The sequence below is a fragment of the Coloeus monedula genome (genome assembly GCF_965178545.1).
Source record: "Coloeus monedula genome assembly, contig: HAP1_SCAFFOLD_129, whole genome shotgun sequence".
Classification (NCBI taxonomy): domain Eukaryota; kingdom Metazoa; phylum Chordata; class Aves; order Passeriformes; family Corvidae; genus Coloeus; species Coloeus monedula.
Window position 1 is genome coordinate 346332 of NW_028120778.1, and position 11874 is coordinate 358205.

Consider the following 11874-nt stretch of genomic DNA (forward strand, 5'->3'; position numbering starts at 1 on the left):
GTTTTAAAGCTTTTTCCATTAAATGTGCAATGACAGGCACAAATTTGGACGAAGACTCAGCATGTGCTGAGAGAGAAAACCCAGCTGTCCCTGGGCTGTGGGCAGCTCTGGAGCTCTGTGTGCTTCACTGCTTTGCAATCAGATTGGTCTGTCAGTCAAACAGAGCTAGAAATGCAATGTGCCAAACTTGCTGTGGACAGGAACTACGTTGCTTGCTTGAGTTTTGAAATGGTGAGTAAATTTTGGAAGCATAATCACTTAATTCTGCTTCTAGGGAGAGGGATTTTCCTCACCCCTATTTACAGATTGCTATATACAAATGCACATAACTTTATGAAGGAAAACGGGAAGTAAAGAGCAACACCCTGTGCTAAATTAGAGGGGTTTTTTTCTTGTGGCCATTTAATTTGTGTTAAACCTGCCTTTCCCAGTGTGCTTTGGGGTTTCAGCTATTTGGGAATCATTTCAGCTGACTTTTTGCAGTGAAAATGTGAAGATGGGGACAAGTGACCAACACCCTGGGAAGGGCTGTGGGTGTGCCTGGGTCGGGAGCAAACGGTCAGGGCTTATCTTCTCCTGGTTTGAGGCCCGGTTTGGCAACACCACCACAACATTCCAGTGCAGGATCCGTGCCCCAGGGAAGGGCTGCACAGCTGCCCCCAGCCCCAGCCTCTGCATCAGCAGCGGTGGGCGGGTGGAACTCACCTATTTCCAGATTCAAATCCCTTTGTTTGTCACTCCTGCTCATTTCTAGGCACTGAAAGCTCATTTCAGCTGTTCAGAGATAGCACTAGCTGGTCCATGGATTTAAGGAAGCAGCCAGACTTCGGGAATGTGTGTTGCCATTCTAGCCTTGTCCAACGAGGGGGCACAGGGGGACAGGACAAGGACAGGCAGTTGTCACCGGCCCTGTGCTCGTGGGCTGCAGGGGACACCTGCACTGAGGAGGAAATGGAAATGGAAATAGAAAGGGTTAGGTTGCCCAGAGAGGTCATGACTCACCATTCCTGGAAGTGTCCGAGGCCAGGTTGGACAAGATTTGGAACAACTTGGGCTTGTGACAGGCATTCCTGCCCATGGCAGGGGGGTGGAATGGGATGAGCTTTAATGTCCTTTCCTTAAACCCAAACCATTGCAGGGTTCTAAAGCCTTATTCCTCTGGTCCAGGCTCCAAGCCTTGAGGCTGGCCTCTCTTGTGCTGTGTGCCACGCCTGCTCTGCCAGGGGAGAGTGGGGAGCAGGGGACAGCCCTCGGAGAAAAGCTTTGGGGGTCTTTTTTTGCTTGAAGCCAGCCCTTGTACATCCAGCCCCGTGTGAATCCTGCTCTGATCGCATGCACGGAAAATTTCAGTATAAAATATATAGTTATAAAAAAAATACTTCATGCAAAATTAAAACACCTTTCCCAGTGGGACATGGTCTTATTGTCAACCCTTCCCAACAGTGTTCAAGGAATTGTCACTCTGATGGCAGCTGGACCCCAAGGGGAGCTCTGCTGCATCTGGCCTGGGCCAGGAATCATTGCTTTCATTCCCTTTTTTTCTGCACTACTTAGGGCTAAGAGCTGAAATAAAGCAGAGAGACTTTAATTTGCAGAATCAATCCTTTCCTGGCGGCGCTTCGTGATTTCTTGGAGCTCCGACTCCCCTCTGCTTTTCTGGAATGGAAACAAAACAGGCAGTTTGGATTTGAACTTCAAGCTGCAGTTAAGTGACAGTATTTAATTAATGCTGTAAAAGTAGAGCTAGTTTCAAAGAGATAAGTGATATCAGTAAAAAGCAGATTAATTAGTGGAAACAGGGGGATCTTACAGATTTGCTCAAAAGACACTTCGGAATTTTTACGTGTGTTTTATTGCTGGTGTAGGTTTGGTTGCATTTTTTTTCCCCACAATTGTATTTTTTAAAATGCCTGTTTAATGAGCTATCTGACGCTGCTGGTACAGCCCCCATTCCAGCAGGAATTATCCAGAAAAATGCTTACCTCCAGCTGGTTTTTCTCCACTGTGATCTTGCTGTAGACTCTGTTTCCCTCATCACCGCACACCTTCTTCAGCTCCTCTCTGTTGAGGGAGAAGAGCTGAGCTCCGGTGAGGATGCCCACGTGTTCCACGGTCCTGGGGAGACACAAAGTAGGGAGGTGACGATTGTGCTGCACGTGGCCTCGTGCCAGAGGTGAGGAGTTGGAGATGGGAGGCCAGGAGCTGCAGTGGGACCATATCACGGGGCCCTGGGGCTGTTCCAAGGTGGCAGCTGCAATTCCAGTAGCATTTCAGGCCTTGGATTTAGTTAGTTAACTGTTTATCTCCAAGAAAATATTTATACCAGAGAAAGGGAGTGACTTTGGGCTCTGAACATTCTGGTTATAGAGCCTGGATTGAACAGGGTTGAAATCTAATTTGCAACACAGGCTCTGTAAGTAAATCCAAGTGGCTTGTCCCAGGTGAGATGGTGCCGGTGGCCTCCCCCGCTCCTTCTCCAGGGAAGGACGAGCATTGCACGTGGCAATAGGGCAAATCTTACTCTTTGCTGAATGACTTGGCCTCCAGCCAGGCTTTGACTTCTTCAGTGCTGGATTCAAAGGTGAGGGGCACGAAAACTTGCTGAGGCTTTTCCACTTTGAAATTCCTGTGGGGAGGCTGAATTTTATTGTTTGTGATCTTCTTTAGCAGCTCGTCGTTCAGCTCATCCGTTTGGTGAATAAGTTCTGTAGAAACAAGTAGGGAATGAAAGCAAGTCTTCAGTCAAAAATGCCATTAAATGTTTGTGGGGAAACTGTAAGGCAGATGGGGATGTGGCTCAACATTCTTATTTAAATTCAGCCCAGAAAAGTGATTCCCATTTTCCTGTGCCCCTGTGTTGCCATTTATTTTGCTCCCATCACCCCTTGGCTGTTGCCTGATGTGGAAGCACAGTTCTGTGAGAATCTACAATTGGAGGTTTGGAATTGAGACCTTTTCAGTCCTCTCTGCTGCTTCTAGTCACTAATTTGCTGATCGCAGAGCTCCAGGTTTTGCTCCGCAACAGAACAGAAGCGGCAGGAAGCACAAACTGGGAATGAGCAACACACTCATGATGGGATGAGCTTGAAGGTCCCTTCCAGCCCAGGGCATCCTGTGCTTCTGTGAAAACTCCAGTGACTCTTCATCCAGTATCGCTTTCCCCATGAAACTCCTGAAGACTGTGGAGAATAACTCAGTGATACGAACAGATTTGTGTCCTTGTATGGTGGGGCTTCCTGTCGTCCCAGAAGGGCTCCTGCTTCCAGGAGTGGACAGGGTGGGATAAGGGGTGAGGTGAGCAGGGCCCCTGATCTCTCTCCTGCTCTGTGAGCCCCACAGCATGTGCAGGGTGAGGGAGTGATGCGGATCTCCTGTTTGGCCGGGAATTCTGTGGAACCACATGAAGGAAGCGGCCAGGCGGGCACTGTGTGTGTGCCGGGAGATGAGCAAAAGGAAGTGAGAGAAAGGGATTGACCTGAGCTGTTCCTTAGACACACTTAAACATTTTGGAAGAGAAAGGAAACTCTCTCCTTGGGAGGAGGAGGAGGAAGTTAGAACTGGAGGAAGGAGGCATGGGGTGATCACTTATTGCCCTGCTCGGCCCGGGCCGCCCGAGAGCCCCGGAGGTGTCACAAGCCCCAGGGCTGCTCTCTTGGCTCTTGTCCTGCCTGGAATGGCCTCCAGACACAGTGCTGCTCCATTGCTGTGATCAGTAAAAGGTGCAGGGGAGCCCCTTGGGCAGGTCTGGTCCCCCGAGCGCCCAAACCCAGGGGAGCCCAGAGTGGGACACACACGTGCGTTCTTTGGCGTCCTGTGCAGAGTGGCGCGACAACATCTCACTGCCCCACTTATCCCCGGCGTAGCTGGCAGGCAGCTTGTGGGTTGGGCTGGATGGGCCATAGCCCCTGGGGCTCAGGTCTCCTTTGTACCTCTGGTTAGACTGGTTAGAAAGGGAAAGAAAAGTAAGAATTTTTTTTGGTCGTTTTTAATTTTCTTAAGCTTTCTGCCTCACACCCACGGAGGGACAAACTGCCGTGTTCTCCTTGTGCTGATGTGGGGCTGGGGAGACCTCAGGTGGAGCTGCATGGAAGAAGTTAATTTCTGGGAATGAAGAACCCAAAGCAAAGTCTGAAGTTTGCGCAAGGGAATTCCTAGTTGTGCCAAACGTGTTCGATCTCATTGGAAGGCAGAGCCTCACTGCTCCGTAGCTGGGATGTGAAGCGGGACCACTGCCAAGGGCCTGGAGCGGACTGGAAAGTTTTTTGACGTTTTGATTAAACTAGCAGGGATTTATCCAGAAGCCTGCTGGGCCGCCTTAGGCTTTGCCCAAACGCTGCAATACCAAAATGGGGAAGCAATTCCATGCTTCCCTAGGGTGTTTAGAACACTCCAGCTCCACATTTCTGCAGTGCAAGTTGCAGTATTCAGTTAATTCTCACTTAGATGGTGTTTCCATCTGCCTCCACTCCAGTAACGTGTTCCTGGTGCTGAACTGAACTGGCTGAGGGAAGTGTCCATCTTTAATTTAGCCCCCAAGAAAAATCTTGATGTGGAAAAATATGGAAAGCAGGAGGCTGGTGCACAAATAGGAAGGATAGGCCTTATTTGGGAAGACGATCGTAGCAAAATGTGAATTTTATCATAGGAGACTCAGGAATCTCCTGGCTTTGTCTACTTCTGAAGGTCTGTCCTGATTTGTGCATAGTATCCTAAGAAATCAGGGAGGTCTAATGACAACATTATTCCCAGAGGCAGATTGTGCCCTGCAGCTGATACCAGTCAGGTATTACCTGACTACAGACCTGTTTGAGCTCTTCCAGTTTCACCACATCCAGGATATTGTACGGAACATAACCGGCCTGCCCACTCCGGTTGAGCAACTTCCACCACTGCTTATTATCTTCCAACACCTGAGAGAGGGACAAAAATAAATCTGCTGTGGGAAAATGGGATTTCAGGCATAAACAACCAGGATATAGCGGGGCCGAACCATCCAAAAGGTGAAGTTGCCAGAAGGACATCACTGAGGCCAGGAGCTCTAATCAGATCTGTTGCTCTCAGATGCAATCCAGGACTGAAACTTTTCCTGGAAAGCATCAGAATGTATCGTAAGGATGAACAGGAGAGCACCTCTGCGTGCTGAAGAACTCATAGTTCCTACATAATGTCCCTGTTTCTCCAGACCTTTTTTTCCTAATGACTGAGTTTCTGATGTCTTTTTGCATTAAAATAAATAATTAAATAAATAAAAAGCCACATTTTGCAGAGAAACCTTTTCCTCAGGTCACAGATCAGTGTCAGCCCAAGTCACGTCCCACCTTGTCCAGCTGCCAACAGTGCTGCAGTAAGAGAAAGGTTATGAGAAAGGTGCTTTTCAGAGAAAACAAATCCTCGTGGAGGAGGAAGTGGTGATAAGGAACCGACCCAGCGGGGGATGAGCAGGGCTCTAGAGCGAGTTGTTGTCCTCCCTCCTCACTGTGGTTAAAATGGGACCGATGTCTTTGAGCTGAGGAAATGACACGACACAGCACAGGCAGCCTGCTCCAGCTTTGGGTTTGAGCAAAGCTTTGTGTCACTGCTGAGATACCACCAGGGAAAATGGAGTTGGTGCTTGTTGCTATCCCGAGCTCTCTCCTGCCCCTGGGGGACACACCTTTTCCAGGAGCGGTCACGTACCTCCAGGATTTCATCCTTCAGCACCGAGAGCTCATTGGCGTTTCGCGCGGTGAAATCGTAGCGGATTTTGGCAAATCTCTTGGGCACAGCCACCCCCTGGGCCTCGAAATTCCTGCAGAAGAGAAGTGTCCTGAAGTTCATTAACCTGAGCTAGACTGTTGGAAGGACTCTGTGTGGAAGCTGGAATTGTATTAGAGGATCATCATAAACTAAAAATATATGTGACAATGTGGCCAGATTGCAATGAATCTAAAGACAGGACAGGGTTGGCTCGAGCTCACAGAGCTGCTGCCTCCAGTGTAAACTAACCGCCTCGTGAAAGCAAATGGTTTTTCACAGACATTATTCAAATAAAAGGGGAAAGGGGAAAAAAAACCCAACCAAGAAAAAAGGAAGGTTCCCATTAGCAAAAAAAGCCTACATGAAAAAGTGAGGTTGTGAGCTATGGCCGAAGGGCCGAGTTTGGTGCTGATTCTCAATCAATTCAGCAAATGACAGTGCATTGATGCAACTGTTTTTTTAGTCAAATTTAGTCCTGATTCTTCACAGTAATTTGCCTCAAGAAAATGAGCCCCATATCCTTTGGTGAGTTCCCTGTTGGCTGAGGCCCAGACCTTCAGGCCGTGACTTCTCAACATACTTGCAGTGAGACTGGCTCCCTCTTAATTGCTTCTTTTTGAAGTATGGTTTGTCACTATCATCCTGCTGAAGATGAACAGGGCTGGTGTCTCATCTTCATATATTCTTCCCCCTCCTCCCCTCTCCTTCTTTTCCCCTTTTTCACCTCTAAATAAATTTCTTCAAGGCGATTTAACCCTGGGATAGTCTAATCCACTTTAGTCCTTCGTGGTCCACCCTCAGATAGATGTGTTGGCACAGAAGAAGTAAGGGTGTTCTCTTAGGATCTGATACTGTAATAAAGGGAAGAGAAAGATGAAACAGGCATTTCATGTTTGTCTGTTTTCTCTCCATGTCATTTCGTGAACATGTACTCACACTTGGCCAAGAGTAGTGCATTCAGACACTGAATATGAGTGTTGAAGAGGGGACTGAGAAGGAAGAAGCTTAGTGTTCTGCAATAGGAATTATGCTTTGGGGATTTTACGCATTGTTTCCCTCTTTTTCACCATCATGCTCTTCTTGCACACTTCCTTGTCTTTTGCTATTGAGCGAAAGTCTGGAGGCTCAGAAAGCCCAAGTTTCATCTGAGAAAGATTTCCTGTGTCAGAGAGAACGGAAGGGATTCTGTTTCCATCCTTTCATGCCAGGAAGGATGAACTGCCTGTATCAGGAGGTGCCGAATTGGTTCTGGGTGCTGCTGTAGCTCACAGAATTGCAAGACCCAGTGCTGCAGGAGTTCAAATAACAGACCAGTGGAAAGGCTCAGGGGCCACAAGCTGTGCTGCATCTCTCATGGACTTGCAAGGAACCTCTCCTTTGGTGTCTGTGCAAGTGCTGGCTGATGTGGGCACTAGGATTGCTCTTTTAATCAGGCAGCTCCAGTACCTTTCAGAAAAGAATTTTCATGGCACATCATGAGCCATTAATCTCTTGACTAACCATAACATTTCCTTACTCCTTGGTTTTACAGCATTACTCAAACACTGACATTTGTCATTTCACCAGCCATCTCCCTTGACCTCTAGCATCAGGCACTTGCAGGGGGAAGGATCTGGTCTCACAAATATTTTCATACTCTGATCTCTGTGATTTATTAACCATGAAGTTTTGCCTTCAGAACTCAAGATGCCATTTCAAATAATTTCATGTGCAAAAGTCGAGTTATTGGGCAAAAGGGATCCTTGATAGCTGGGTACAAAGGACAGCAGGACTGCTGTTGCTGTTTTCTTTTCAACTACTGTGCTTGCTGTGTGACCTTGAGGAAATAGGTTCACTGCAGCTTTATGGTTCCGTTTTTGCATAGGGAAAATAAGGGCAGTGATAATTGCTTTCAGTTGTAAAACACTTTTAAGATTTATGGAATATGAATGATTCTTACTAAGTGAAAAGTGTTGCAAAGCTGGCTTAGTTGCACACTGTGCTAACAAAATCCCATATCAGCCTATTGACCCCAGCCTGAAACACTCATTAAAGTTTATAGGACATTTTGGTGGATGAGTTGAGGCAGTTGTTCTGCTGGAAATATCATACTGAAAGCACTTTTAAATCCATCATCCGCTTTGACTTTTTTCTCTATTAAAACTAAACACAACTGCTTGCTCTTTCCAGTTTTCTTAGTTTAGTTTTTGATGGGTAAGTACTCACTGTTAACTCAGCTTGTACCCCCATGGCATCTGAGACATTACAGTTCATTCTAGTCATAGCATAAACACACAATAGCTGTTGTACTGAGACAAAAAGAGTTATAAAACATGTAAGATATCCAATGGACTGGTATTAACTATCAAGTTGCATGGTCACTTTTGAATGTCAAATGTTCTTTTTATGGATACTGCATTAATTTAATTTGTGCTTAAACGTTAGCTAGGCTAGACATTGGTGTCTGAAAAGTTTACATATTTTTCCAATGTCAAAATGTGTAAATTTAGTATTAAAGAAACAAAACATATTTACTTGTACTAGAGGAAAAATACTTTCGTAGCAAAGAAATTAACTGAGGTGCTCTTTAGAAATAGGTCTGGCTTGCTTACAGAATTGTTGCTTATGCAGTAAAGCAGATCTACAGATGTTTTCTTTTTTTCTTCCAGATCAAACTTGGATTGTTTGAAAAGTGGGGAGATATTTCACCATAGTACAAAAGAAGATACAGAAGAGGAGAGCAGAATGAGAGCTTTGCAAGTGCCACATGCCTGCAGCCTGCTGTCTTTAGCGATGCTGTTCCTTCCAGTCACTGGAACGTCAAAACAAAATATCCCAAGACTGAAGCTTTCCTATAAAGGTAAACTTTTCAGTAGTTTTTCTGATTCTGGCACTTTGGTTTCGATGTGATACTGCCAGCAGTTCTTTTTGTATTACTAACCAGGAAATACATAATAGAAGCCTTAAAGATGGATGAATTCTGCCTCGGGGCAGTATTAAAATCTGGGTTTTTTGTTGTGTCGGGGCACATGTTTCTGAAGTATAAATGTCTTTTAAAAGTATTATTTCTGTTTGCTCCAAGAGGATGTTAACAGACTCTACATAAATTAGAGGGGAGTGGTCCTTGAAAGGCTCTGAGGTGCATTGGAGACATTCCTGTGTGGCTGGTGCGGATGATGTGACACATGGAGGACATTCACACCTTCCTACAGCATCAGAGAAAGTTGAGAGCGCTGACTCAAGTGTTTCAAGGGGACTGACATTTATTTTTGTAATAATTCTTTTTCTATCACTAAGTGGGTATGTTAAACTCTTCATATGTGGTTTTCTTTCTCCTTGCCTCTTTGGATCACAAAAGCGTGATTCTCTGCAGAATTTCTTAGTCTTGTGTGTAGTTCTTGTTAAGAATGGTACCGTCTGAGGGATTTCAACACAGACATATTTATGTATTAATGGCCAATTTTTTAAAGAAGGTGGATTTCTTTTTGCTTTGAATGTACAGTACACCTCCACAGGCACAGAGATGTGTCACTGACACTTCCTTCTTTAGTGAAAACAAATGCTCTCCAGTTAGTTATGTTTCAGCTATGTCAGCACCTTGCCCTTAGGGGAGCTATTTCTGCTCTGTTTTTCAAACTTATGTCTTCCTATGCATTGCAGAGTTACACTCAGGATGGTGTGATGGGACAGGCTGTAGAGCCTTCATCGGGGCTTATGATATGTTTATCATGAGTTTAACACCCAGAGAAATTTATTGAGTAAGCAGAATGACATGCTATTTATTTACAAGCTTCTCTTTTGCTAGATTTGCATGCCACTGTGCATGCTATTCCACTGTGTATATAAATGTGTTTGGATGTGTTTGTGCGAGAGAGACAGAGGAAGCAAGATCAAGGGATCTTGACAACATTTTTATAAATTCAGGGAACAGTTGCACTCCCTGAAGCCAATGCATACAGAAACTGAAAGAGCTGACATGAGTTATGAAAGTTAGCAGTAAAACCCTCCTGACATACAGCCGGCCTTCTCACAGCTAGGCCTTTTGAGCTAATTCCCAAAAGCAGCATATACCATATGGCCATGGCATTTACTGTGGATTTGACGCTCACGATTAGTGAATTCCTCTCAACTTCAAAAGCAGATAGCCTTTGGCAAAATCCTGATGGATGCCTTTGGCAGGTAAAGAGGGGGAGAAAGAAAAATTAGTGAGGTCAACACAGGGGAAAAAAAATGGCTGAAATCTTAGTTTAAAATAGTGGCAGAGACCTGCTGGGAACAGTTGGGAAAATGCCTGAGCTCGTTTAAAAAGACAGTGAGCAGATGATTGATATTTAGGCCCTGACCCAAACTTTTCTTAGCAACTTTATAAACCTTTCAGTTTGGCTTGAGGGATACCGTTTCCTGTCCAAACTTATTCACCTATATCCCTGTAGGGGGGGAAAATCAACAACAGATACAGATGCAAAATAGCACATAAATCTTAGTTTTGAGAGCTGTGATGGAACTGAAAAGTCAGAAGAAAGAGAATTACCAGAATTTATTGTGCCTTGTCTTACTTTCTTGGGGGGTTGGAAGGTCTATATTTTTCCACATGGAACAAGAAATAATTTAATGCTGTTTTTTCACATTTATGTATTGTAAATGATTCCAGTATGGCTTATCATAATTAAACTATATTTTGCGTGTTGACAACAGAATATCAGATGTACTGAATATTTAATATAGTTGTGAGAATTAAGCCCACCTTCCTCCCCCCAAATCTTTCAGACAAAACAATTCCAAGGTTTCTGAGAATAAGATGTAGGAGAAATGAACTGTTTTGCCAGTTCTCATAAAATTGTTAGTCATGTCACTGACAAGTCCTGGCATCTCTGTTCTTTGGAATTCATACTTGAACTATCATGAAGAGGAGAATACAGGGCTCTTTTCCTTCTTTATGGAAAACAGATGAGAACTGGCCACATCAGGCAGTTCCAAAAACCTGGTCACATGTGTCTTTGAAGGGAAGGTTTCATCTCCTTTCAGGTGCAATGTGCTTATGGCATAGCTCCATCTTCCCAGAAGAGCTGAGCATTTGCTGGGGCAGGAGAGCTGGAAGTAAGCGGGACTTTGCTCTGCAGTTACTGAAGCTTCCAGTTGCATCAATCAGTGGTGGATGGAGGAAGAGGGAGAGGGTAGGGTGGTTAAAGATGTGTCTATAACTGCAGGAGTGCTTCAATAAACCACAGCATGTCAAAGCTCCTTTGTGTTCAAACAGCAATTGAAATTTTAGACCTTCTCTGAATGGCAGTTATAGGTTTCCTTCTTCTCAAGGTTGTCATCTTAACGAATGGGAATCTGTGCAGGAAATGTTAAGATATTCCAGTGAGTGATGTTGGGATCAATGTAAAGTCATACAATGGATTTCCTTTATTGTTTGTCCCAGTCTAAAGATGTGTTCTAAAAAATTGTGCATGTATAAAACTAAAACTACACACAAATCAATTAAAATATGTTGTAGTACAGCATCAAAGTCATATATTTTCCACCTGTGTTAACCGAATACACTATGATCTTTAATCACATATCTCATCCTTTCACATTTTCCCTGATCCATTAGTTGAAAAATTCTCTTATTCACTCAGACTTAACGTTTAGATACTCGTTCATGTCATTACTATCCCAGAAATTGTCACTCCTCTTGTGATGTTTTTAGGGTGCTCTCACTGCATATACCTTACTTATTCTGTGTATCTTAGATACTTCTACAAGATTGAGGTGCTTTTACTATTACAGCTTTACTATTAGGAGAAGGTAACAAACTGTCTTCTAATAGAAGATTATGATCTTTAGAAAACCAGGGGATGATTTTGAGTAATATTCCATATTTTGACTCTCTTTGCCCAGTACTGCTTTCAGTCTAAGACCAACAGTGTGTATTTATCACTCATTTTCATGTAGCTGGAGATAACCTGTGACCTTCATCCAAACTGCAGAACTCCACAAGCACAGAAGTGATATTCAGCTTCCCTAAGCAGCACGTCCTTGTTGTCTGCTGCCTCATTTAACATCCTCATTCCAACCTCTAGAGCAGATGCAGAAGGTTTTCATATACCAGTCTAATTCATTAATGTCATTTTCAGGACAGCATCAGTTCTGTTACTAAAGAATGGAAGGCTC

General features: G+C 44.4%; 1 pseudogene across 1 annotated transcript; it reads right to left on the bottom strand.

Annotated features, from left to right (window-relative positions):
* Positions 1-1584: 1584 nt before the first annotated feature.
* LOC309585704 (epidermal growth factor receptor kinase substrate 8-like protein 2) lies at positions 1585-5817 on the bottom strand (annotated as a pseudogene). The gene is made up of 6 exons: positions 5677-5817; positions 4791-4910; positions 3793-3931; positions 2522-2705; positions 1983-2115; positions 1585-1656 (listed from the first exon to the last, which is right to left on the bottom strand). The product of its transcript is annotated as an epidermal growth factor receptor kinase substrate 8-like protein 2 (transcript).
* Positions 5818-11874: the final 6057 nt, after the last annotated feature.